The sequence below is a fragment of the Numenius arquata genome, chromosome 27 (assembly GCF_964106895.1).
Source record: "Numenius arquata chromosome 27, bNumArq3.hap1.1, whole genome shotgun sequence".
NCBI classification, from domain to species: Eukaryota; Metazoa; Chordata; class Aves; order Charadriiformes; family Scolopacidae; genus Numenius; species Numenius arquata.
Window position 1 is genome coordinate 1724465 of NC_133602.1, and position 27533 is coordinate 1751997.

Here is a 27533-nt window from a genome sequence, read left to right on the forward strand (position 1 = left end):
CTAAAAATAAAATAAAATAAAATAAAATACAATAAAGTAAATAAAATAAAATGCATTCATCTTGTGAATGCAGCATCAGTTCGTCGAGCTATAGCAGTACTGGAAATCCTGGAAAATAATAAATCAGTGATTTATGTAGTTTAAGCTTTCCACTTGATCCTCTAATATTAATTTCATTGGTTTTAATGATTCCTTTTTTTTTTTTCATACCTAAACACAGCTCCTGCCTTTATAGCCACAGAGATTAAATATTGTATTTTTTAATTTACAGCACATTTCTGTTAGAAAGCAGACAGATTTTATTATTATTATGTTTTAAAAAAACTTGAAGTTTGTCCTTTTTACCTGCTGGCAAGTTCAGCCTCTATTTGATGACATTTATTGTAAACAGGACACAAACCAGCACGTTTTATATCATATGAATAATTTTTAAAATGTGATGAAAAGTTATTCCTCCACAACATAAAGCCCTCACTGAAGCTGATGCAATTGTTCGCCTCGTGGATGTGTATAAAGAGGTCTCACACACACAAATTTTATGGTATTTCATATTTGTCCCAGATTCATGCCATTTGGGGACAACTTTTCTGCTTCAACTCAGAGTTTTCACCAAAAAATCAAGGTGTTCCAGGAGAGAAAATAACTTCATAAATACATTTATTGCTGCTGCTTCCCCAGGAGCCACAGACGAGAAGTGGGATTTTCACTCTTTCTCTTGCGAATAGCGAAAAGGGATGATTTGTCCCCAAAAATCTCCGCTCCAAGATGCACTAGGAGGTCCCCTGGCACCTGGGCTTTCTCCCTGCCCCCTTGGGCTACCCAGCCTGGCCACTGCTGCCACCTGGCCACCCCCGGGCCAGGAGCCACCGCAAAGTCCCACAAGATGTTTTTGTCCCCTCTGCCCTCGCCCAACCTTTGTTCCCTCTTGGCTTCAGCGTGGTGGTCCTCAAACCAGGACATTTAGTCTCCAACCAGCTTCTATTGCCACTAATACACAGATTTTAGGGGAGAAAAAAATATTAATAAATTAGATATTTCAGGTCCTGCAATTCCCAGCACCAGGATGGGGAGACAGCTCTCCCGATGGGACGATTTTACACCAGAAAAATCTTAGAGCTCATATAAATGACACGTAATATTTGTTTTCAGAATAAGAACTGGAAAAATCAGTGAGTGTCATTTAGGGGAGCACCAAAAAGGACATATCTCCAAAATTTCTAGTGATTTGAACGTGTATTTTAAGATTTTCTTCAGGCGGTTGAAACTTTTTTAACTTAATGTAACCCAAAAAGCAGAATTCAAAGCCAAGCTCTGAGCTGATCTCTTCCAGGTTGGGGGTCGTGTGCTTCCCCCCAAAGCAGGCCCCACTTTTTCCCCTAAAAAACCTCATAAAACATGAAAAAAAAAAACAGATTAAAGTACACAAACCACCTGACTTAATCTGAACCCTTTTTTCCCCCCACTCTATAAAACACTGTTTTCCAGAGGAGAAGGTTCCGACCTCGTGGTGGGTAACGGCTCCCCCCTGCGCAGCTGCACGAACCCACCCCCGGCCCATCACCGTATTTTCCACGAGGAGGAAAAAATTCAGGACGACATCGATTCCCTTTGAAACCGCAACGAGAGCCCAAGGAGATGTTATTGTTCTCTCCTCGAGCGGCCGGGACCATTTCTCCGCTGCCCCTCGTTTTACGGATGCCGTACCCCCATTCCTTCCTAACCCCCCAGTAGAAAGGAAATTTTAAAAATCCCAATTTGGAATGATATTGGGATTCAATTGGAATGATAAAGCCAGAAGGACATATCCTTTAATTATATATTAATAATTTCTGATGTCGTCGTCGCGGCTTTTCGTTTCTTTCCAAGCCCCATCACTTTTATTCAACCTTTATCTTCGGCATCGCGGGAAGAGCCGAGCCCTGGATCCTCCTTTCTCTGCATCGCTGTGAGAAATGGGGCAAAATTATCACTTTTTGGTGCAGGCATAGTTAAGCCATGTGGCAGAAGGGGTTTCTTGCGCCCCCCTGCCCCCCCCACTCCGGGACATCTCCATCACCCCCCCTTTCTGGCCACAGCGCCAAAACCTCGGCTGGGTAATGGATACAGCCAAATCTGCGATAATTTACACCAAACTCGGCCCCGACCAGGGGGGTGTTTAACCTGATATTTCATCAGGATGGGTTTAATGTTCTCTACATGGGTTCCCCCCCACCCGCCCCCCCTGAGCGCTCCGGTTCCGGCAGCAGTTATGGGATTTAGCACACAAGGGCTTCTAAGATCACTAATCCTATTAAACTTCTGCAAACAGGCAGGGTGAGAGCCGTTGCCCCCCCCCCCGCCCCGGCCCATGGGGAGGGGGACACGCATGATGGCAATGACCCCAAATCCTTGGGAAAGACCAGGCGCATGGGGGCTAAAGCTGGGAGAGGCCCTCTTTGTGCTCCCCCCACAATGATCTGCCCCAAAACTGACTCCCTGTGGGCTGGGACACAGGGGCAAATTTACCCCGAGGTCCCTACGGGTGGTGGGGTGGGAGGGAGGGTTGTAACCCCAAACCCCAGGGTCTGTCCCCATCCCTCCTCCCAGGCCTCTGCCACCACCAGGCAGGGACGAGGGGGGGGGATCACCGAGGATTCTGAGCCAAACCATCCTCCCCAGTGCCCCCACCCTAAGGACCAGCATCCTCCTCCCGTCAAGGACCCACGAGATTCCCCTCAGGTCCCACCCGTACGACAGGGCCACCTCTCCCACCCTAAAAGCCCAACGGAGGGGACACGGGGGCAGCCCCCATCCTGAAATCCCATTTTCTTCCCCCAAAACCCCACCAGTGCTTCCCAGTGCCAAGAGAGCGCTCGCGCCCTGGCACACACCGCGGAGAAAAGAGGGCAGCAGCTGCCAGGCAGCGCCGCAGCAATGACATTTATTGGGAGGGGTGGGGGGGTTGATGGGGGCAGCTGGCTGCTGATTATTATTTTTTTTTTATTTTTTTATTTTTTTTTTTAATTCATCTTCCTTTAAATAAGATTGTTCCAATTAACAAAGCGCTCGCCCAGAACAGGTTCCAGAGAGAGAGGAGAGGAGCGGGCGCGGGATGCGCCGCAGCCATGCACAGGAAAAAAAAAGACTAAAAAAAATAAGAATAATCCCAATTTATTTCTAGGTGGAAGTCTCTTTTCCAAGCGGGAGCAGCGTGTGGAGGCCGTGGGGTGTTATTCCTGATTTTTGTCTAAGGATTTACCCAATTTTTAGGAATCAGGTTTTATCTCCCCCTCGCGCACCAAACAGGAGCACTATCCGTAGGGTCACCCTCAACCAGCCCCTTCCCAAACCCCATTCACCTCCCCACAGCTCCCAGTGCCTTCCCGGCCAGTTTAGGGGTTGGACGGGGACCAGTTTCCACCAGAAAGCATTGGGAAATACCCTGCAACCCCCCCCAAAAAAAAAAATCCCATCTCATTTGCAGGGTGATGCCTGGGATGACTCACGGCTCCCATCCCAACTCTCCGTACCTGCTGCCGCACAACAGCCCTTTGTCTCCCATCCCCTTGGCTGGGGGGGGGCGGTGGGGGGTGGTGGTGTTCCCGGCGTTTTATCGCCATTAACGTCCAGAAAATAAATGGAAAATAAACAACCTCTTCACAGCTGAACCGCCGCATCCCCCCCCCCATCCTCCCCCCATTAATACAACCTTGAGCCGCTCTGACAAATATTCCCTTTTAAAAATGCCAGCACAGTTGAAAAGGGATTTGTTTTCATTTAGGGGAGATGGGTAATTTTGGCCGTAATAAATGTTTTTTTCCTCATTTACGCTGCAATAGTGTATTTACGTGGGATATTAGAGCTGCGATACGGGCAGCGGGATTATCACGATAAGGCATCGCTCCTCCGAGTCACGATTTAAAGCCTCAAGACCAGCTGAACTCCGCGATGCTTAACTTCATGATTTATTCACATTTCATCCTATCTAAAAGCTTAATTTTTTTTTTTAAATTATCCTACCGATAGAGCAGAGGGAATTGCATGGCAATCGGCTGCATTCAGATCTGGTCCAAATATTTTTAGCACATTTTTTTTTTTTTTCGCGATGCTTTTGCAATATTTGTGACAAATGTTAACAATGATTCTATGGATATTTCACATAAAAAAGAAACTAAAAAACCACTAAAAAACCTAAAAAAAAAAACTAAAAAAAAGAGTGGTTTTTTCCAGTTTAAATACAAGAAAATACTGATTTTTCGCTTGACAAAAGTTGAAAAGAATTCCCATGTTCTATTAAAAATATCTTTAACAGGCAGCCCCCCCTTCCCCTCCCTCCTCCATGAGAGGGAGGGAGCAGTTTGGGGTGGTTTTGCCGCTTTTGGGAAAGCAGCTGGTGGGCTGTGGGGACACCGGGGGGGGACAAGATTTGTAACCCCCGCCCAGGGGATCCCCAAACCTCCGTTTCCTACCCCAAAACTGCAACCCAAAAGCAAATCCGGCTTTAAATCATTAGAACTGTTACAATTTTAACCCTTTTAATGCTCTTGCAGCACCAGGAGGTGGGTGGCGAGGGCAGGATCTGGCCCCCGGCCCGTGGCCCCCCGAAGAGCATCGTCTTGCCCCGTGTCACCGCATCCGTCCCTGTCACCTTGGCCCAGCGCCACAGGGCTGGCATTTGGGGGTTTTGGGGTGGTTTTTTTTCTTACATTTTATGCCTTCCCGCAGCTTGGGGGCCGTGGGGCTGCACTGCAGTTCCAGCCCCGGTGCCGGTAGAGGCTCCCGGAGCCGCTTTCAGCCTTGCCCGATGCTCCATCACCTTCCCAGTCCCCAAAGCGCTCCTGGCTCTGTCACCTTCCCCGTCCCCAAAGCCCTCGAGGGTCTGACGGGGGGGGGGGGGGGGGGGCCCAACATCGGGTCATTTGCCTGCTCAGCCCCCTGTTTGTCTTCTAACTTGTGGTTAAAACCTGTGGGTTCAGCTCTGGGGGGGCAGAGAGGGGAATTTGCTGATGTCTAAGCACAGGACAAGCATCCACCATCCTCTTCCTCGGTGGGACAAAGCCACCACTGCTCCTCTTCCCCCCCCCCAGTTTTCACAACCCCCCTGGTTTATGGGCTGAAATATTAGGGCAGGGCTGTTGCGCAGCCCCATCTGCTCCCCACCTGATTTTCCTTGGAAAAAAACCCACCCAACTCCAAACAATTGTGCTTTTAAAAATTAACCCCCCCTCCCCTTCTCTGCGCTGAGTCAAGAACAGCTCAAAGAGCTCAGGGCTTTCCTTCCGAGAGCTGCTGCTCAATTTCTGGGGGTGCCGGTGGGATTTATTTGCAGTTTTTACCTCCTCCATGTCGTGTTTGGTTTTTATTTGTTGGGGTGGAGGACACACCACCCCAGCCCAGCTCTTGCTGGAGCCTCCTCTGTACCCCTTGGGTGCCCAGAAGTGCCAGAAGAGGCAGAAAACGGGCACAGCCCTCATCTCAGCCGTTTTTACCCCAAAAGTATTGCTCATCCCAGGGGAGCTCTCGCAGGCCACAGTGGGGACCCAGGTAACCACATCTTCCCATTGGAGAATGAGAAATAGCACAAAAAACTTCAGGAATCACCTTCCCTGAGCCTAAAGCTGCTCAGTTTTTCCCCAAATCTTGCTAGAAGCCAGAGGGGTGGAGGGTGCGGGGGACAACCCGTATCCCGCATCCCTGGGGCAGGCTGAGCATCCCAGGCTGCTCCAGTGGGATGGAGGAGAGATGTCACAAGGGGCAGCCTGGAAATCAGGAGGGAAAATAGCTCGGTTTGCACCCAAACACCTGCACCCAAACCTGGCCAACCAAGAGTTGTCCCAGTGTCATCTTGGCTTTTACTGGTGTCAACTGGGGGATTTGACTCTCCAGACCGGCCCAGGGGTGGAAGGAATCCTTCAGCGGGGGCTGAAGAGGGATTCTTTCTGGTTTTGCCCAAACCAGAGCAGTCGGGGGTGTCACCACCACATGGTTTAGTGGGTGGAGCTGGGCTGGACCGTTTTTTTCCTGATGGAAAATGACAATTCATCAAAAACAAGATGTCAGGCATAAACGCAGGCCGATTCTACAAAGAATTTGTTTTGAAAATGAAATTGGGAGGGGAGAAGCACCCAAACGAGATCAACACATTTTTTTTGCTTTGGGCTTTTCAAGAAGGAACAACTGAACTGGTTTAAAAAAAAAAAATTAAATAAAAATAAATCACTTTTCATTTTAATATTTCACATTGTAGAGTCTAAAGTAATTTACTTCGCAATTTCACTCTGAGAAAAAAAACAAAAAACATTGAAGTTTCGGCTCTTGTTCTTCCTCAGAAGTGGAAGAAAGGGAGAAGGAGAAGGGGAAGAAAAACCTCAAGTTATTGCCAATGAATTTAAAACATCCAGTTCCCCTTCCGGCTGCCTTAATGAGATCAGCCTTGGATCTACAGGAAAAAAAATAAATCAGGAAAGAAATCTCATTCGAAATGTTTTCTCCACAACAACAAAAAGATTCGGGATGGAAATGCCCACGGGAAAGGAGGGAGCTGGAGACGGCTATTTTTTTTGGTGGGGGAGAGGGAGGTTTTGGTGAGGACGAGGAGGATAAGATCCCGTGGGATGGGGGAAGGGACCATCTGGAACCACTTGTGGCCGACGCAACGTCGCAGGGAGCAGCACCAGATGAAGCGTCTTGATGTTGCACCAAACCTCATTCTCCTGCACCCATTCCAGAGGGATCACTCCTGATTTACCAGGAAGGTCAATGACATCCTGGGGGCATCAAGAAGAGCGTGGCCAGCAGGTGGAGGGAGGTCATCCTCCCGCTCTGCTCTGCCCTGGGGAGGCCCCATCTGGAGCACTGGGACCAGTTCTGGGCTCCCCAGTTCCAGAAGGACAGGGAACTGCTGGAGAGGGCACAGCAAAGGGCTACAAAGATGATGAGGGGCCTGGAACATCTCTCTTAGGAGGAAAGGCTGAGGGACTTGGGTCTTTTTAGTCTGGAGAAGAGAAGACTGAGGGGGGATCTGATCAACGCCTAGAAATACTTCAAGGGTGGGTGTCAGGAGGATGGGGCCAGTCTTTTTTCAGTGGTGCCCAGGGACAGGACAAGAGGGAATGGGCACAAACTTGGAAGATATGAAGTTCCACCTAAACATGAGGAGGAACTTCTTTGCTGTGAGGGTGGCAGAGCCCTGGAAGAGGCTGCCCAGAGAGGTGGTGGAGTCTCCTTCTCTGGAGACATTCAAACCCCACCTGGACACATTCCTGTGGGACCTGCTCTGGGTGGACCTGCTTTGGCAGGGGGGTTGGACTAGATGATCTCCAGAGGTCCCTTCCAACCCCATATCACTCTGTGATTCTGCGTGAAACCAGCCCAGGATTTACCCCAACAGTGGTGCTTTTGGCCCCAACCACATCAGAGAGCACGGGCTTTGGACATGTGGTCTGGGTGCCAGAAGAGGCAGCTTTGCTCCGGAGAAAAGCAAATTCAAAGCCTTTTTATGCAAAAAAGATTAATCTAGAGGAAACGCAGCAGCAAAGAGCCCGTGGATGAGGCAGAGCCAACACGAAGCTGCTGGAGAGACAGTGGCCGAGCAGGGACTGCTCCAGCCTGGTCCCTTGCGGGAAGATGCCATGAGATGTTGGAGATTTCCTGCTAAATTGGGCTAAATTGGGTGATCTGGAGCCTTGTAGCCACTCATGGCTCCCTTGCAGGAAGACACCATGAAATATTGAAGATTTCCTGCAAAATTGGGCTAAAATGGGCGATGTGGAGCCCTGCAGCTGCTCACGGCGCCCTTGCAGGACGATGCCATGAGATAGAATCATAGAATCATAGAATCACCTAGGTTGGAAGGGACCTTCAAGATCATCTAGTCCAACCATCAACTAACTCTGATAAAAACCATCACTAAACCATGTCCGCCAGCACCATGTCAACCCGTCTTTTGAACACTTCCAGGGATGGTGCCTCAACCCCTTCCCCGGGCAGCCCATTCCAATGCTTGATAACCCTTTCCATGTAAAAATTCTTCCTAATATCCAACCTGAACGTCCCCTGGGGCAACTTGAGGCCGTTTCCTCTAGTCCTGTCGCCTGTGACTTGGGAGAAGAGACCGACCCCCCCTGGCTACACCCTCCTTTCAGGTAGTTGTAGAGAGCGAGAAGGTCTCCCCTCAGCCTTCTTTTCTCCAGGCTGAACACCCCCAGCTCCCTCCACAAAATTGGGCTAAAATGGGCGATGTGGAGCCCTGCAGCTGTTCACGGCGCCCTTGCAGGACGATGCCATGAGATGTTGGAGATTAACCACAAAATTGGGCTAAAATGGGTGATCTGGAGCCCTGTGGTTCCTCACGCCCACATCCCTGAGGGCAGAGCCAGGGCTGGTTCTCTCTTTCCACACAAAGTGCCTCCATCACCACCTTCTCGCATCAAAACACCTTCTAGGAGAACACAATGGGGACAAGGGGCACTCTTGGTCCTCCATCCCAACCACTCAATGCGTAGTTGGTACCAGTCAAACCAGTGCCCGAGACGAGCAGTGCAACTGGGGGAGAGAGGGGGCAAAATCCACTCATTAATCCTTTCGGGGTTTTTTTTTTTTGTTTCGGTTTTGTTTTTGTTTTGGAAAACGCCTCCAACCATAGGAAATAAAATAGGATGGAGCTGGAGGGATGGCCAAGCCCTGGCAAACTCAACCCCTGCTCCTCTTTCTCCATCCCACCCTCTGGCACCTGCCCCGTTTCCCAATCCCTGCCCCCCCCCCCGCCCCAAAAGGCAGATTTTTAACCACCACAATGGCATGGGCAACGGTGGCGGGTTGATGCCAGCCGCATCCTGGGCTAATTCTGCCACCCCTTTTGTCCGAGGGCATTAAAACCCCAGAAACGTTGCGGGGGTGGTGGTGGTGGTGGGATCGGGGCGAGGGAAGGGGGGGGTCTGTCAGCCCCTGAGGAGCGGCTGCGCGGCGTTACCCGTCTGGCACCGGTGCCCCTCGCCACGAATGCCATTGGCAAAGCTCTGCACAAACATCTTTTCAGGGCTCGCCTGGTTCTCCCGGCTGCCATAGAAACCCCTGTTTAGCTGAAAGTATATTAAAGGGTGGCGCTGGGCCCTCGCGCTGAATTCATCACATTGTATTCCCCCAGAAAAAAAAAAAGGAAAAAAAAAAAAAAGGAAAAAAAAAAAAAAAAAGAAGAAGAAGAAGAAGAAGAAGAAGAAGAAGAAAGCCCACCCCTTTGTGCCTCTGCCTTCGCTTTCTCTGTCCAAAGGAGATGGTCGTTCTCCGGTTCATTTTGTACTCAAAATTGCATTTCTCCCCTCCCCACCCAGCCCTGGGAAGGATCCTGTGTCCCACCAGCCCTCACCTTCTGGCCTCCTCTGGTTCCATCTCCCCAACCACCAGCAAGGAAATACCAAAAGGCTCCTTAGAATAATAATAATAATAAAAAAAAAAGAACATATGTGACAAAACTGGGTGGGTAAATCCTTCCTTGCTCCCCCATCCCGCTCTCCTCCTCCCGTTTTCCCCCAGCATCGCAGATTAAATCTGGAGGTGAAGTCAAGGGGTCCCAAGGGGGTTTTTTGGAAGGCAGGGAGAAGCGGACAGAGGCATATTCGGTCACGCTCGTCCCTCTCCGAACAGAACCAGGTTAAATAGGAAGTTTCCAGCTTAAGCAGCAGCAAAGCCCCTACGGAACACATCTCAAATACAGAGAAAATTATGCGTAAGGTGTTATTTGAAGAAGTATAAACCCATTTTTTCCTAATTGCTGAGCAAGCTCATCCCAACCCGCACCCCGAAGCCAAGCAGAGCAGCCTGGCCGTCCCCTCGCCAGCCCAGGAGGGACCTCGGGGGCAGCAAAGGGATAATTTAGACACTTCAGGCGCGAGCTGGGAGTCACCGATTCAAGCAGATTTCATGCCCTGCCACTGGCCGTATCTCTCTATCAGGGCGGCCGGCGGAGTGGGATCCACCTCCAGGCTGCTCCGCACAGCCCAGCCCTCATCCCACCACGGCAAAGTCCCGCACAGCCCCGGGACAATCCAGATTTATACCAACGAGCCAAAAGTCCAACCATTTTAATCAAAAAACCCCAGCATTTTGGGGTTTTCTCTTCCAGAAAGGGGGAACTTCCACGTGTCTTGGAGAATTTACACACAGTTTGCGACAAATTCTCCTCCACGTTTAATTTTGTTGGGCGTTTCCTCCTAAAGTTTCCCATTTCAGCAAAAAGGAAGAAGTTTTTGTCCGAATTCATTGGCCTCTATTTTTAGCCGGTTCACTCTGAAAAGTCCTCAAATCTGAACTGAACTTACTCCATGTTGCTCCCGTCGGCCCCGCAGAGGTGGCTGAACGCAGGCGCGACCTCAAACCTGCCGTGAGAGTATTCTTTAAATTTAAAAAAAAAAAAAAAAAAAAAAAAAAAACCAAAACAAAAACCACCCCACCAAACCCCCTTCCCAATTTAATTTTTTTAAACCATTTATTTTACCTCCCCTGCCAATAAAAGCAGAAAGGATCAAAGCCAGGCCCTTTTGTGGCTGGGGGTGCCCCCGCCATCAGCCTGCTTTGTTCCAAACGCCCTCAAAGAAACTCTCATTTTGGTCAAGAGCCAATTATAAAAAATTGGGTTGGGGCTTTGCTGGGCTTTAGAGGTGTAAAATTGTCATCCCTTCAGGAAAGCCACCAAAAGGCCAGGCGGAGGCGGTGCTTTGGGTAGAGTTTAACTGTGCCTGAGCCGAGGGGACACGGATCGAGGGGACGAACCGATGGTTAAAGGCCAGGGGAGAAAAGCAGTTTCTCAGCTCGGGAACGAGCCTTTCTCTCCTCATCCCTCCTGCAGCAGGGTCTGGGTTCCATCCTCAGCCCCACAGCATGGGGTTAGCTTGCCCCCCACAGCTCGGCTGAGCCCCACAGACACCCTGTGGGTCTTGGGGGGGTCTCATAAACCCTCCAGGTCCCCCCAGCAGGGCCAAACTGACCAGGGTGGAGCAACGCTGGGAAGAATGACCCAAAAGTCGTTGTCCTCCCAGCCCCACAAGTAGATGCGGGGAGCTGGGTGTCTGCTCCGAGGTGGCCCCACACCAGGACCGAGCATCCCGTGGCCCCACAGCACCATCCAGTCCTGCTGCAGGGGTGCACACACCTTCAAAAATGGTTTGCAAACCTCCTCCTCCTCCTGCAGGAGCACCCACACCCGGACCATCCAAACCAACCCTCAGCCCCACAGCATGGGGTTAGCTTGCCCCCCCACAGCTCGGCTGAGCCCCACAGACACCCTGTGAGTTTTGGGGGGGCCCACCTGGTCCCCCCAGCAAGGCCAAACTGACATGGGTGCAGCAGCACTGGGAAGTGCAACCCTAAAGTCATCCCCTTCCCAGCCCCACATGTAGTTAGGGGGAGTTGGGTGTCTGCTCTGAGGTGGCCCCACACCAGGACCGAGCATCCTGTGGCCCCACAGCACCATCCAGCCTTGCTGCAGGGGTGCACGCACCCCAAAAATGGTTTCCTAACCTCCTCTTCATCCTCCTGCAGGAGGACCCACACCCGGACCCTCCAAGCCCACCCCAGGGCAGCCCCTGGTGTCCCCAGCCGAGTCTCCAGCCACCCTGGGGAGCGGAGGAGCCCCCCGCTCAGGTCCATGCCAGCACATCGGTCCCACTCGACGTCACAGCGGTGGGGGGACCCTGCCACGCTCTCGTCTGGCCGCTCTCTGCCCATCTGCATCACAAAAGCCCCATTCTTGCGAACTTGGGCGACCTCCCGACCTCGCCAGCTCGGGGAGTGAATGGCTTTAGTCTGCCACGACCATCATGTCACTTTGATTAGTGCGTGAATAAACTCTCAATCCCGGGCTGGGGGAGGCAGGGCTGGCGGGACCGCGGTGGCTCCCAGCCCTGGGGACGGCACCCTCCGTCGTAGAAACGTGGGATGGTTTGGGTTGGAAGGGACCTTAAAGACCATCCAGTCCCCCCCACACTGCCCTGGGCAGGGACACCTCCCACCAGCCCAGGTTGCTCCAAGCCCCCTCCAACCTGGCCTTGAACCCCTCCAGGGATGGGGCAGCCACAGCTTCTCTGGGCAACCTGGGCCAGGCTCTCACCACCCTCACAGCAAAGAACTTCTTCCCAATATCTAACCTAAATCTCTCCTTTTTCAGCTTAAAACCCTTCCCCCTCGTCCCATCGCTCCCCTCCCTCATCAAGAGTCCCCCCCCCCAGCTTTCCTGGAGCCCCTTTAGGGACTGGAAGTGGCTCTAAGGTTTCCCCGGAGCCTTCTCTTCTCCAGGCTGAACCCCCCCAAACTCTCTCAGCCTGTCCTCACGGGTGCTCAGTCCCGCACCCAGGGATGGCCGCAGGAGTCCCACCACCCAGAGCACCCTCATCCCCTTTGCCAGCCAAACCAGACCACGTAACCCACCACCCTGTGTGCAAGTTGGCACTGAATCCCACCTCAGTGCTTGGGGGTGACACCAACCCCTTCCCACCACTGCCACCTCCCCACGGGACCTTGATGGTGAGCAGGGCAGCCAAAATTCAAAGTTTAAGGACACCCAGGGACATACTGCCACTGTCCCTCATCACTTCAGTGCCCAAAATTCAGGCAGCAGCCCCTTTTGGGGGACAGGGAAGCTCCCTGTGCCAAACCCTACTGGAAGCACCCTCTGAGCAGACTGGTCCCAGCCCAGGTCCCTTAGGCCCCTGAAGGGGTTCACAAAGGGCTGAAGGAGCCTCCGAAACATCTGACCCTTCCCAAGTTGCTCACGGAAGGAACATTGAGGGCAACCCCAGACCAGGGAAGGATTTTCTGAGCTCACAGATGTCTCTGGATCTGTGGGAAGCTCAGCCAGGCGTTTGTGTGACCACAGGCAGCCGGTGCCACTCGCCCGAAGGAGGGATGGGTCCCCTGGGGACAACAGGGGTGCCCCTCGCCCCAAGGATGCTCCTGGCTTGCTCGGGTCCAGCAGCTGCATCCAGCTCCAAGATGGCCACACAATCCAGCCCCAGCTTCACCTAAGAAACCAAGAATCATCTGGGGATCAAAAATAGAGCTGAGAGCAAACTTTCAGGCAGGTGAAAACTCAGAGACTGACATTTTTTGGGGGGGAACCTGGGGGATCTTGTATTTCAGGAGGCCCTGAAGTACACTTGAAATTTCCAAGCCAACCCGCAGTAGGTAACGAGTCCCAAACCTCTGCTTTCGAGGAGAAGCTGAACTCTCGCACGTCCCTCCCGCTCCCTGCACATCCCACAGCGTCTAATAACCCCCGAGTTGTTCAACACCTCTCAAAACTGCCAAAATACCCCCGTTTTAAGCCTTGAAACTGCAAGATCTGTAGGAAAGCGTTAGGAAGACAGTAAATTAGGCCCAGCACGAAGGGCTCTACATGGGAAGCTAATGACCTTTTGTCTCTCCTGTCTACAGACGGGCCTCATTTGCATGGATGCAGTTGGAATAATCTCGCCCATATTTCAAGCGTGTGGCTGCATCCCCACGTCCTCCTCCTCCTCCTCCGGAGAGGTTCCCTCCCGCTGTGCCTGCCATTATAATAGTGCAGCCACTTCAGACTGCCTTTAAAGCCACCTAGACACCAGCCGGGCTCCTCCAGCCCCACGGGAGGTTCTCCCCACCGAAGTGAAAGAGAGGTTTGAGGCCCCCCCCCCCCCCCCCCTCCCCCCCATAAGTGACAAAGCTGAGAAGATCCAACACGGCACAGCTGGGGGACACCCCAAGCTGCAAGACCCCCCCACCCCAGCTATGGGGAGCACCCCTAGGCTTTGTTGGGGGGGGGGAGCTGCTCCAGTAACGGCCCTCATCCTCCTATGAGGACCAAGATTTTAGGTTGAGCTCAGATTTATGGAGATCGAGTGTTTTACTGGATCCCTGTGCTGGAAGCTGGAGCCCTGGGATGCCCTTTCTTAGGCCCTTTGAGGGTATTTTTGAAGCGATTCCCAAAGGTCAGCTTAAAAAACGTTGGAAGTGGAAAATCTGGGTGCCACTTTGCCACTTGAGGTCTCTCCCCACCTCTTCCTGCTTCTCCTCAAAGCCTGGGGGTATCTCAGAGCTGCTTTAACAGCCCGAGGAGGAGCTGTGATCCTGACCGGGGGGAGGCTGGAGTTATGGGGACCAGAGCAACACCCCCAAACCCAATTCCTGCTCAAGGTGTGCGGCAGGAAGGCAGGGGACACCTCGTCCAGCAGAGCCATCGGGTAGCGCTTGGCTTCAACACTGTCCATCCTCATCACCCACCTGCTGTACGGAGACCCCCGAGGGCAGGGTTTGCCTGCGGGGACCCCCCGAGGGGACCCCAAGAGCCCCAGCTCAGAGCAACCCAGATTGCAAGAGCCAGGGCAACACAACTCATATAACCCTCACTGCACCCCAAAACCACAGATCACCAGCCCCCCCCCCCCACCTTTTCTCCCCAACCTTTTCCAAGGCTTCCAGCATTAAAAAAAAATTAATTATTTCTCATTTATGCCACCGTTCCCCCCACTCCACTGAACCCCAAGACCTGGTCTCAGCCCCTCTCCCCGCGTCGGGGCGCTGGGAAGGCAGCGCGGTGGCTAACACAAGCCCTCAGATGACGGGCAGAGCCGTCAATCCGGCCCCCCTCGCTCAAAAGATTGATTAAGGACAAAAAAAAAAAAAAAAAAAGAAAAAAAAAAAAAAAACAAACAAAAGAGAAAAGGGAACTTATGGACATGAGCTGAGAGGCGGGGAAAGAGGGGAGGGGAAACGAGCCCGGCCAAGTTAAAATTCCGACGGAGAAGTTGGAGCTGAACTATAGAGTCTAGACAACCATTCACGGCCTCGGCCCCAATTGTTATATAGCCTCTATTGTCTTAATTAACCATTTTTAGCTGAAATGGGAGCAGACAAATCTTTTCTTCGCTGTTCCACCCCTCCTCTGCCGCACACTCGGGCAGACAAACACACAACCAAGTCAAGTGCTTTGATTTAACAAAAAAAAACCCCACAACCAACCCTCGGCGTATACACACACACACCTTCTTTGGGGGGGGGGGGGGGGATCCTTTTTTTGGGACGGGGGGATCTTTGCAAGGTTCCCTGAGAAAAATCACTCGCCCAACGAGCCAAAGGAGAGGGGCTACTTGGAGGTTGGGGGGAAGAAATGCAAATCCTGCCGCAACATGAATGGGAACAAATGGGGTTGATTCTTTTAATCTCCTAATGTGCTTAATAAAGCATTATTGCAATGCAAATTTTATTTTAATGCTGTACATATTTTATTTGACGTGCTGGTAATTTTAGTTGGCTGAACAATCCACCGCTTTGTTTTACCGAGTTATTTCGGGGTTGGGGGGGGGGGGGGGGGGAGGATATTTTTGAGGGTATCATGGGACTTCTGCCAAGCAATACCCCCTGGGAATCTCGGCAGCACACTCTTCAGAGGCTGAAGCTAAAATAAATAAATAAGCCAATAAATAAGAGGGCCAAATTCTCCTCCCATGACCCCTGTGGAAATGCAGGAGGGATTCGGAAGCGCTTCCCCCCCCCGCTCCCCACACCCTCAGGAGCCCCACAGCCTCTTTCCCCCCCTCCCACCGGTTGCCTCCCTGCCCGCTACACCCCCGTTTACACCGATTTAACAGGGTTTTAGTGGGAAAAACCTCAACTGGTGGAGCAGGTTACCCTCAGCGAGGACACCGGCGGGAGGTTCTGCCCCCTCAGAAGGGTCCCGCGGTCTGTGTGTCCCTCGTATTGTCCCTTCCTCACCATAAACCAAAATTGGGCATTTCTGCACAGACACCCCAGAGCTGCATCACCTTCCCCTGCAGAAATCAGGGTTTCGCAAACATTTTGAGAGCCGGCCTTGCCCTGCCTGGGGGGGGGGGTGTGGGATGGAGGGGGAGGGGGTGGAATCTGCCTCATTTTCTGCCAGAGTGTCAAGGTAGGAACCTGATTGCAAAAGAAAGAAATTAGTGACAATTATAATCATGGTGCCGGGCTGCAGCTCTCTAATAGAAAACTGTCATTTTGGCAGGATAAATGCGGCTCAAAGAGCTCGGTGAAACAAACACGGCCGCGTGCAGATGTGCAGGTCGGGATCGCTCCCGAGTCCACGCGGAAAAGGGATATTTTTATATTTTTTTTTCAGCCCAGAGCTGAGCATCAAACTGCTCCCCCCCCCCGCCACGTTTGGAGAACCCCAGAAGGGCTCTGGTCCCCCCATGGAAACCCCAGGAGATGAGATGAAGGGTGAGGAACAACCACATGAAGGACTTTGGGAGACAAGAGGTGGAGAAGCAAAGGGGGGCAAAAGCCTTTATTAAAAGCACTTGGGGGGGATCCAGGAGCTGGAGAACCCTCCCCAACAAAGTCTGCAACCCCTTCCCATCTCACCAAACCCCTCCTGTCCCAGCCTTTCATCGGGGCAGGGGGTAGAAGCATCGCGCTGATGGTGGGCATGGGCTCCTCTGGCAGGATGGAGAAGACCTTGAGTGCAGAAGGAGCATGTCCCACCCCAAACCTGGAAATCCAGACCCCAAATCTGCAGATGTAGGGGCAGGCAGGGACCTCTCCCCACCCTCCTCTCAGCCCTACGAGTGTTTTGCTGCAGGAGGGGTGGAAACCAGAGGCACGAAGGGGGTCAACCGTCTTTCCTCCACCTCTGGGGAAGGTTGGTCCCTCCACAGTTGAACACAGCAGCTCGGAGCTGGGGTCAAGAAGCCTTTCAGCCGCCGATAACCAGCAGGAAAGGGCTACAGGAAGGATTAAGGGGATTAACATGGTCCAGGAGCTACCTCTAAGAGGTTTGCCACAGCCAGGAAAGCTGGTCTGCAGGGCAAGGAGGGCCAAGCAGGGACCTTCGCCGAGGGAGCAGGAAGTTTTCAAGTCAAGAGAGGTCCAAAATGTGTCCTGGCCTTTCACGGTCCTCCCTCAGGACCTGACACGGCTGTGCAAACCCACTGAGCCGTCACTAGTGCCCTCCCAGGACGCAAAGGGCAGCATTTCTGGGGAAAAAAAAAAAGCCAGTTCTGCCAACCCATGTTCACAGCCAGGTCTGCAAAGTCCCAAATTCTCATCTCACTTTGTTCCTACAAGGGACACAGGAACAAGGGCCACGGAGACGTCACGCTTTGAGCCCTGCTGGGGATATCTGAGGGGCACGAGACCCATGGTGCCAGCTGGGCCCCCATGTGCACCAGCTGGGCACCCCATTTGGGGGGCTCCCATCCTCTCAAGTCCAGCTCTGCACTCCTTCACACCTACACCACCTTCACCAGGGCACTCCAACCACTGCAAAAGCAAGTTCATGAAGGTCTTCCAGAAGAGCAGACCCTACAAAGATGACCAGGGTCACCAACACCCCCAGTAAAACCTTCAACATCAACAAAATAACAGCCAGACCCTTAAGAACATAGAAAAATCAAAGGCCAACCTGAGAGCTGAGGAGCAGGAAGACCAGCACTAGCATGGTCAGAAGCTGAGATGAAGGAGGAAAGAGAAGGAAGAAGAGAGGAAAGCAGAGCCCTTCCATGCCCTCCTTCAAAATAGAGTAACAGCCCCAGTAGCCATGCTGGGCCCTGCCCTGATTGCTCACAGCTCTCAAGTGTCATCTCCTCATGGGTGGGACCACAGCTTGTTGCCACCACCCAGCTGCTAGGACTCTGCTTGATGCCCACCCAGCTAGGGCGCAGGAGGGACCAAGAGCAGGTGGAGCTGGGGTGGTGGGAGCTTGGTGCATAATCTGACTGTCGTATGTGTGCTCCATCCATCAAACCTGTGCTCCAGCCATCATGTGCATGTTCAAACCATCACATGCATGCTCCAACCATCTCATGTGGGCTCCAACCATCATGCATGCTCCAACCATCACGTACGCACTCCACCCATTGCATGTGTTCTCCAACCATCACATGCATGCTCCAACCATCATGCACATCTCCATCCATCATGTGTGCTCCGTCCATCACAGGTGTGCTCCATCCATCATGCGCATGCTCCAAGCACCACATGCATGGTCCATCCATCACATGTGTGCTCCAACCATCAAGTACGTGCTCCAACCATCACATACAGGCTCCACCCATTGCATGTGTGCTCCAACCATCACGTGCTGCTCCAACCATCATGTGCTCCTCCAACCATCACATACAGGCTCCACCCATCATGTACATGCTCCGTCCATCATGTGCTCCTCCAACCATCACATACAGGCTCCACCCATCATGTACATGCTCCATCCATCGTGTACATGCTCCACCCAACACGTACATGCTCCAAGCATCACATACATGCTCCAACCATCACACGCATTCTCCATTAATCACAGCCACACTCTAGCCACCACGTCCATGCTCCATCCATCCATCCAGACCTGGCTTAGGGACGGCATGACCAGACCTATGCCCTGAGACGGGGTTGGAGAAGTCCAGAGGATGGCCAAGGTGCTGCTGCCTCTGCACAGCACGCCAGAGCCTTCATCTTCGTTAAAGCCTCCAGGCACGCTCTTAATGTTACCTCTCTAATAATAATATTTCATCTGCCTTATCTGATTAGGTTAGGCTCATTTGATTTTTGCAAAACACCTTTAATCACCTCGCAAATTCCCCATCATTATAAACAGAGCCACCACAAACATTTTCAGCAATCCAAGTTTTATTTTCAGCAATCCTTTTTTTTTTTCATACGCAAGAAAGGCAGTTGTAAAAAAAAAAAAAATATATATTTTAAAAATATGAACAAGACAGAGGCTGAGAAAACATTAACAAGGCCCCGTGCTTTCTGCTAAAGTGCCTTCATTTCATTATCATTAAATTTGCCTAGTAATTAGATTTCCATGCATGAATATTTTAAAAAAAAAATGTAACAGACAGGCTGTCAAAAAAAAGCACGACAACATCAATTTGATAATTTTTTAGACAGAGACATTCATAAGCAATTAACACAGATTTCCTGGGTTTGGAGCCTTTTTTTCCTTTCTTTTCTACTTTTTTTTTTTTTTTTTCCTTCCAGCCTTGTGTTCTTCACCTGAAATAAAAAGAAAAAATCACTGTAAACACCAGCACTTCCTTTTCTGCTTTTTTTTTTCCCTGCTTTGCCAACACGATGCGATGATCCCGGCGCCGTTTTCCACCCCCCCTCGCTCCGCTCCTCTCCCCCGCCTCCCGCCCTGGCCACGCTGAACATGGGGTTGGGTCATCCATCAGACCTTCCCTGCTCCTGCAGGACCAGATTAAATTAAGGTTGCATGAAGCTTCCGTCTTGATCTTCAGACATTTCTGCTGAAAACAGTGATTTTGATCACTATTTGCATAATTGTACAGTTACGTATTCACCGGGTCCCTAATTATACGATCTGTGTTCTACACAGCTCCAGACGAGGGGAGGCTTTGCAAGGGGCATATTAAACTGCTCCCCAGCTCTCCCCCCGTGCTCCTCAGCCTTATCCTGGCTGCAGGTGGGCTCCGGTATGACTGCCCCCTTCCCACTGCATCTCCTTGCAGGGCTGGTGACCACCAAACCGCCGTGGGGACAGCCCCATGCTTGGCCGCCAAACCGTGGTGGGGACAACCAAATGCTTGGCCGCCAAACCGTGGTGGGGACAACCAAATGCTTGGCCACCAAACCGCAGTGGGGACAACCCCATGCCTGGCCACTACACCACGGTAGAGACAATCCCATGTTTGGCCACCAAACCACAATGGGGACAACCCCATGCTTGGCCACCAAACCACAGTGGGGACAACCCTGTGCTTGGCCACAAAAGTGTGGTGGGGACAGCCCCGTGCTTGCCCTCCTCACTCTATATTTGTGCAAGACACACCCAGAGCAATGCCAGCCCCACCAAAAAGGAAGGGTTGTGGGTGGGATGTCAGTTTCTGCTCTACCACCACCAAAATGATCCCCTGTAGAGTCATCATCCTCCAATTGTCACCCAAAGGGACACACTCGAGGTGCAGCACCATGAGCCTCTGCCTCGCCCGCGCTGCACGTTTCCAACAGGACCAAAAGGTGGATGGAAAACAACATGATCCCAAATTTTCCCCCTTTTTTTTCCCTCCTTGGAAGTCCCAGAAGAATCTCACATGTCAGAAAGAAAGTTAGTGGTGGACTTGGCAGTACCTGGGTTGACAGTTAGACCTGATGATCTTAAAGATCTTTTCCAACCTAAATGGTTCTATGAATCTATGATTCTATGGGTCAAAATCTGAGCTATTTTGGAGGTGGGTTACCACAGGGTAGGTCCAGTCTGTGCCTGGAACCAGCACAGACCCCAGACTGGATTTCCCAGACGACTGGCACAGGGCCACCAACCCCGTGGAGATGCCCAGGACTGAGCTGGTTGCTCACCATCAGCTTCTCACACACATAGGGGGGCAAGTTCCTGCTCCCCCCTGAACTAAGCAGCAACATTTGGGGGGATTTGATTTCCGACAGAGCTTTCAAAGTTCCTGGGATTAGCCCTAAATCAGGACCAAACAATTTACGTGGTCTAGAAAAGGGACCTCTACCCTCTGCACGTCCCAAGTCCTTAAGAAATCAAGTCCTTATTTTAACCGAGCCCTCGAAATGCTGAAAGCCCAGCCAGACCCCGGCGTTAGGTCTGGGCTCTCTTACAAGAGCAAGATTTTGCAGTAAGACCCACTTGGGACAGCGGACAGGTCACCAAAATGACCTTTGTAGGTCTTAGAGAGCTAATAATGGTGCTGGGAAGAGAAAAAGTAACACACATATACACACACCCCCAAATCGCAATTATTTGCCCTAAACATACATGGATGTTAAAAATCGGTGTCTCTGTCTATTTTTTATTATTGCTATCATCACGATCATCATCTGGGGCAAATTAAGAATACACAAAACAGCCACACACAAAGAAAATCCTGGACCTCAACTCAGGTCATGCCTTCCTAAAATCTCCTTTGCGAGGTTTTATCGGCAAGAGCAGGGAGTGGAAGCAGTTGGTACAAGCAGCTGAAAGACCAAATCAAAAGCATGTGAGCAGATTAAAGAATCAATCTCTCCGTTTGATGCAGAGGAAATCCCACTAATTATAAAGAAGGGGCTTATTTCCTGGAGTCACTCTGTTTGAAGTCATCAAAACTAGTAATACTTAATTACTCTACTTTATGGAATATATAACGCCGAGGCCCCTTCTCCCGCTCGCCGGTCCTCTGATGCCATCGCCGGCGCTGGGGTTTCCAGGGGGTTATGGTGATGTTCCTCCTGTACCTCTGCACTTATTTATTCAAATGAAGCCCTTAACAGCCCTCGCACGAGCCTGCGGGGAAGCATTTAAACGTGCTTTAAAAGGAGCTTATAATGAATAAATAAATAAATATATCCAGAGTGATTTAGCCATGCAAGCTACCTGGCCATTATGGCAAGCGCGTACGCGTTGTGTGCCAGAAAACACCCTCAAAATCAGGTTTTTAGAATTAAACCCAAGGGAAGGTGTTTGCCTCGTCCTAACCCTTGAAAAGGGGAGGGGGCTGGCGGTGGTGTGACTGCACCATGGCCTCCACGAGCGCTCAAGCAGCCCCTCAGATCTCGCTGAGCAACCTCGGGATGCCCAAGGAAGAGAAAAATGGGTGGTTTATTGCCACATCTAGAGGATATCCATAGATACAAGCAAATAAATACGTTCAGGTATTTTTGAGGAAAAGAAAGAGTGGCAGGTAGGCACGGGATGTTCTCAGAACTGGTATGAAGGTATTTAATACTGAGGATTGTCTGATTTTCCTCATCTCTCCAGGTGGCTGAAGGGCAAACCTGGTCAGGACGTGCGCTGCTCAAGGGCCAACAACCACCAGTCTCATAAAACACCGTCCTAAAGCTGGAGATTCTGGAGCCGGGTGATTAACATGGAGGGGAATCACAGCTTTCGTTAAAAAATAATAGCAATAATTGTATTTTTACAGGTGGAGAGAAACCTTGAACGATGCAACCCAAGAGATTCAGGCAGGGAGAGGCAAATAAATTCATTTTTATGAAGTCTTGCCATTCTTGGTGCTGTCTCAAGGGGAGCTGAACGTTCCCGAGTGCATCCCTGGCACTGAAGCTGCTCCAGGACCCAAGTCCTCAGGCAAAGCCATCCCTGCCAAGGGAGCGAAGCCCCGGGATCCAAACCCTCTCCTAGGATGAGTTTAGGCTCTCTAAGTCCATCACTATTCTGGAGAGAAGAAAACCTCCAAGGAGTTGATTTCATGAAGATCTGCCCGTTTCCATGACTGGGGAGCACCAGGACACCCCAGATTTGGGTTTCACTTGCTCAGCCTTGGCTGACCATGAGACTTTTCCTCAAATTGCTCCCTTTTTCCAACAAAACTGGTACATTTTGGAGAAGGGAGACAGGAGAACACTTCTCCCTTCATCACCACCCACCCACACCTCCCCGGGCCTGTGGGTGCTACAGAGACATCACCATTGCTTGTAGAACAATAAATCTCACTGCTCCCTCGTGGAGTTTCTTCCAAATAGCCGGGTCCAACCAGGGAAGCGGAGGGGAGACGTGGACCTACGTGCCGCGCTCTGAAATTCTACACATACCACCCCGCGTCAGGAACAGCCCAGGAATGCTGCCGCGGAGTCATGAGGCTTCGCAGCCAGCAATTGGGGGTGAAAAGGGATTTTTTTTTCTTTTTTTTTCCTAAGACAGAAAGAGAAGAAATCTGCTAAGCCCAGGTTTGACCCGACTGGGAAATGCAACCGGGCTCCACACTAGTTCAGCCGGCCTGAAAAATCCCTTTTAAGATGTCTGAGCTTTGTGAAAAGCTGGAGCCCATCTCTAAAACCTCCTCTACCTGAGGACACTTGCAATTTTTCTGGTGGTGGGAGAAGGGGTGAGTGTCGGGCTCAGCAGCACCCACATCCCGGGGGTTGGCATCTCATGGCTCCCCCTGCTCACGACTCATGCCCTTCCCTGGTCCTTTTTGCAGATAAGGTCCCAGGATGGATCTAATGAGTTTTAAGATGAAAGAGGGGAGATTGAGCTGAGCTGTGGGGCAGAAGTTCTTTGCTGTGAGGGTGGTGAGAGCCTGGCCCAGGTTGCCCAGAGAAGCTGTGGCTGCCCCATCCCTGGAGGGGTTCAAGGCCAGGTTGGAGGGGGCTTGGAGCAACCTGGTCTGGTGGGAGGTGTCCCTGCCCAGGGCAGGGGGGTGGAATGAGATGATCTTCAAGGTCCCTTCCAACCCAAACCATTCCACGATTCCATGTGCAGTGTGGCATCCGCACAGACCTGGGGGATGAGAGATCAGTTTCCAGCCCAGTGACCCATCTGCTCCGGGTCCCCAATACTGCAAAAAGACTTTCTCTGCTTGAGGTTCTCCTTTTGAGAGTATGTATCCACCTGGAGAGGCAGAGCTCGGAGCTCCCTTCCCTGCATCTTTTACACACTTCATAACATAAATCAAAATAATATTTCCCTGAGGAACACAGGGAGCGTCCCAGCCTTTAGCTGATGGGAATAGTTCAAGCTGGACCTAAAATAAAACTCTCACATCTCAGTCCCTCTGGAACGGAGAAAAACCCAAGATAAGTCTACAGTTGGTAAATTTTTGCCTCTTCAGCCTTTAAGGTATCAGAGGAAGAAAAGAAGGACCCGCTGTGAGGTGAACATCCCCATCTCTGCTGGCTGGTAAGAGAGCAGCAAGAACGGAATTGGATTTTATCCAAAGAGGGCTTTCTAGGGCTGGAGACTTCCTTCCCTGCAATCCATCATGGCCACGGGCAGCAGAGCCGGGTCTGGGTTCCAGGTCCCCGTCTGGGCGATGGATGACCTGCTGCGGGCGGGAAGGACCCAGGGCTCCATCCCTCCTGCCTGGGGCAGACAGAGGGACTTAAACCCCCAACTTCTAGCCCTGTCCTACCCTGGACCATGCAATGGTTCTAAAAGCAGAGCTCTAACTAAAGTTTTGAGCGCTGCTTCTCTGCACGCTGCCCTGAAGCCACGGGCGATGGACGTTTCCCCCGTGCAGCCTCAAAAAACGGGCTCAAGCGGAGGCGATTTTTATGCCTGAACAATAAAAACACCCACAAGACCTAAACCTTGCCCTAAGTTAAGCACGAGGGATTAAAGAAGGGCTTTTAAGAAGGGGGTCCCGCTCCCCGATGGCTCTCCCCGGAGGAAGGAGCGAGCGGGTCCCCGCCGCCGAGCGAGGACCTCACCGCAGCCCGGCCGAGGTCTGTTTGTCACTTTTCCTTCATTATTTGCAGTTTGTACACAGGCGTCATTAGGGATTCATTCGGTTTCCCTAGCAGCAGGCATTAGTCTGGCTTCCCTTTCCCCCATTCCCTCGCCAGCGCCCTTTATTTTTAGTGTCTTATTTACAGTTTGACAGAGTAACTGTAACCCTTGCAAGCTACTCCAGCGGCTTTAATCGGGGGAATAATGGGTCCTGTCTGGCGATGAATAGAATTTAGGGGACAGATTGTTCCACACTCGCCCGGTGGGGTAATTTATTTATGTGCGCACTTGTCAGGAGGAGAAAGGGACGGGGGATCTGTATGCGCCGAGGACACTGCCGGCGCTGAAAGGGAAGGGAGAATGGAGCCAAACGCCCCAGATCCCGCTGCCCCCCCCCCCCCCCTCTTTTCCCCCCTCCCCTCCTCTCCGGCAGCTGAATGCCTCCGGTGGCCGTGAACTTGGAAGGGCCGAAAGCCCCATTCCCAGGCCCTCGGCACGTCGGCGGGGCGGCTGGGCTGCCGGCAGCGGGGCTCGGGGCTCCAGATGGGTCCGTCCGCGGCGGGCAGCCCTCCCCGGCACTGCCCCGCATAGCGGCGGCGCGGGGAGCACGTCCCATAGCAACCGTACAGTAGCCGGAGCACAGCGGGGGTCTGGGAAGAGAGGCAAAGCCCTCGGAAAAATACAGGATGGGTCCAGACAATGGCCCTCTCTCATATCATAAATTACACGGCGGCAACAAAAGGGGATGAGGGATCCTGCCCTCTTCCCCGCTCCCCACGGCCTGAGCGCGCCCTGGGTGATGGTGGGCATCCCTGGGTGTGGGGACGGTGGTGGCATCGCACCTCCCAGCCCATGACATCCTTCACCCTTTCTCTGTCCCCTAAAGCACGTCTCCCTCTCTCTGCAGCATCCCTGCCTTCTGCCCCAAAACCCTGCCTGACCATCCACCGCTTGGGCACCGGCATCGTCCGTCACTGTGGTCCCTCAGCCGATGCCAATTGTCCCCAGGACTGGGGCGAAATGGCTCCTGGTCCAGAGCTGGGATGCTATCTCCTTCTTCTGCTCTTCAGAGAAAAGGCTCTTCTGCTCCTTTTTCCTCTCCGTGGCTCAAGGCCCAGAGCATTTTGCATCCTGAGCCGATGGTGGCAATGTCTCAGCTTATCTTCTCCCAGGAAGGACATAGTTTCGTGGTGGTTTGGGCAGTGTTTGGTTAATGGTTGAACTTGATGGTCTTAAAGGTCCCTTCCAACCTCAACCATTCTATGATTCTATGAGCTTTTGCCTTTTGCCTGGTGATGGCTGGGGACTGACCAAGCTCCATCGCAGCCGTCCCTGGGTTCCCATCAAAGCAGGACAGTGGGGTCCACCGAGCACCAGAGCCACCTCAGCCAGGCGATGGTCCCCCTTAGCAGAGAGGATTCACCCCACAGAGCCCCCAAGAAGAGGGGGGACAGAGGTGCAGGGGGGCCTTTCACATCCCCATCGACCAGACAGCACTAAGCTGGAAGAGAAGTGGGGCTTGGGCTGAACCCTGGACTCAGACATGGAGAGGATGAAGCTCCTCCAGGATTTGCTGCTGATGTCCCTTAGACATCTCCCTGCTTGGCCTGACTTTCCCCCATGATTTGCACCTTTCCTTTCCAAAAAAGCCTTAAAATTAGCGTATGATTACACTTTCTGCCTACATGAAGACCTTTTTTAAGATGCCGCTGTGGTGTAAAGACACCCCTGGTGTGGCCACCCAGTTTTTAGACCCCTGTAGCCGTGTTGGCCAAAGGGGATTTGCCTTCACCACTCTGTTGGTAGAGTCAGGAATGAAACGGCCATGGCCACAGACCCCGATCCCCAGTAACAGCAGCCACACCAGTACAGAGCATCTTTCTGTTCCTGGGGTTTTACTGGTTTACTGGTGTACTGGGAGAGATGCTCAGAGCTGGGTGAGCCGTGGGGGTCTGATCGTGGGCAGATGTCCAAGTGAGCACCCAGACCCACCTCACCCATCCCAGGTTCCTCTCCCACAGGTGAGGGTGCTACAGGGACCACAGTTTCTGGATACATGAGACCTCAAACCATGAAAGCAGCAAGTGGATGACACTAGAGGATTAAACCAGACAAAAAGCACCAAGATGTCATCTCCAGGCCATGGTGGAGAGAAGTACAAAGTCTTCTTTGGAAGAAGAAAGAAGAAGGAACAGGCTGCCCAGAGAAGTTGTGGCTGCCCCATCCCTGGAGGGGTTCAAGGCCAGGTTGGATGGGGCTTTGAGCAACCTGCTCTAGTGGAAGGTGTCCCTGCCCATGGCAGGGGGATTGGAACTCGATGATCTTTAAGGTCCCTTCCAACTCTAACCATTCTATGATTCTATGATTCTCTGGATCTCCACTGGCTGGAGAACAGGCGTGTAATGCTCCTGGCGTTTCTCCACCACTGCCCCAGGACCAAAGGCTTCAGGAGTGGGGATCTGACTGACGGCCCTCACAGCCTGGTCCAGCAGCTCGTGAGAGCTCTCAGCATGTGGACGTCTAGCGAGGTGGAGACAATGTCTGGGACAGGACCTCACCCCAGGGGCCCTCCGGCAGCTCACAGCTGAGGGATGCGCTCACACCAAGAGCCTCTTTCAGGGAAGAGCTTCCCTGTGGCAGAGAGATCAAGACGTCCCCTTGCTCTGAACTCAAGCCAAGGCAAGAGTCATTGCATAGACTTAAAAAAATGCAAGAAAAAGATCTTTGCACCGGAAACCTGAGGGGCTTTGGCTGCCTCGTGCCATGGGCAAGCGCTCCGGCGGGTGCGGGCAGCCGGGGATCAAGGGCAGCCCCTGCCCCGCTCCGTCCCACCACGAGGAGAGCGGTGCCGATGGGCAGTGAGACCTGCGGCACGATCGCGTCGGGCCTTGGGGGGGAAAGCCCCTCGTCCGGGTACAATGACTGTCTATTCTGCTGATCACAAGCCTAATCCTCTTTGGTTTTTAATTGGCATTTGGGCTAAGCTGATTTAAACCTCTTCACCTTGTTGGGTCCCCCCCTCCCCACTTCTTTCTTTTCTTTTTTTTTTTTTTTTTTTTTTTTTTTTTGACCAAATAACAACGCTGCCATCACCAAGTCCCCGGCACAATGACATCTTTGTGCGAGGGCGAGAGGAGAGGAAAGGGGAAGGGAGGGGGAGAAGAAGGGAAATGTGCTGAACCCACTCGGAAACAATGCGGAGTTTGTGATTCAGACTTGACCACTGGCAAAGGACCTGCTTCAGCTGCGCCTCGTTAATAAACGAGCTGTCCCTTCCCAGCCCCTCTCCTCCTGCCCGTCACCTCTGCCTCGGGCTCTACCTGCGCTCCCCACCTCCCGATGCTGCAGCATCCCCATGCCCCCATGGACCTCACTGCAGCGGTACCCACATCCCACC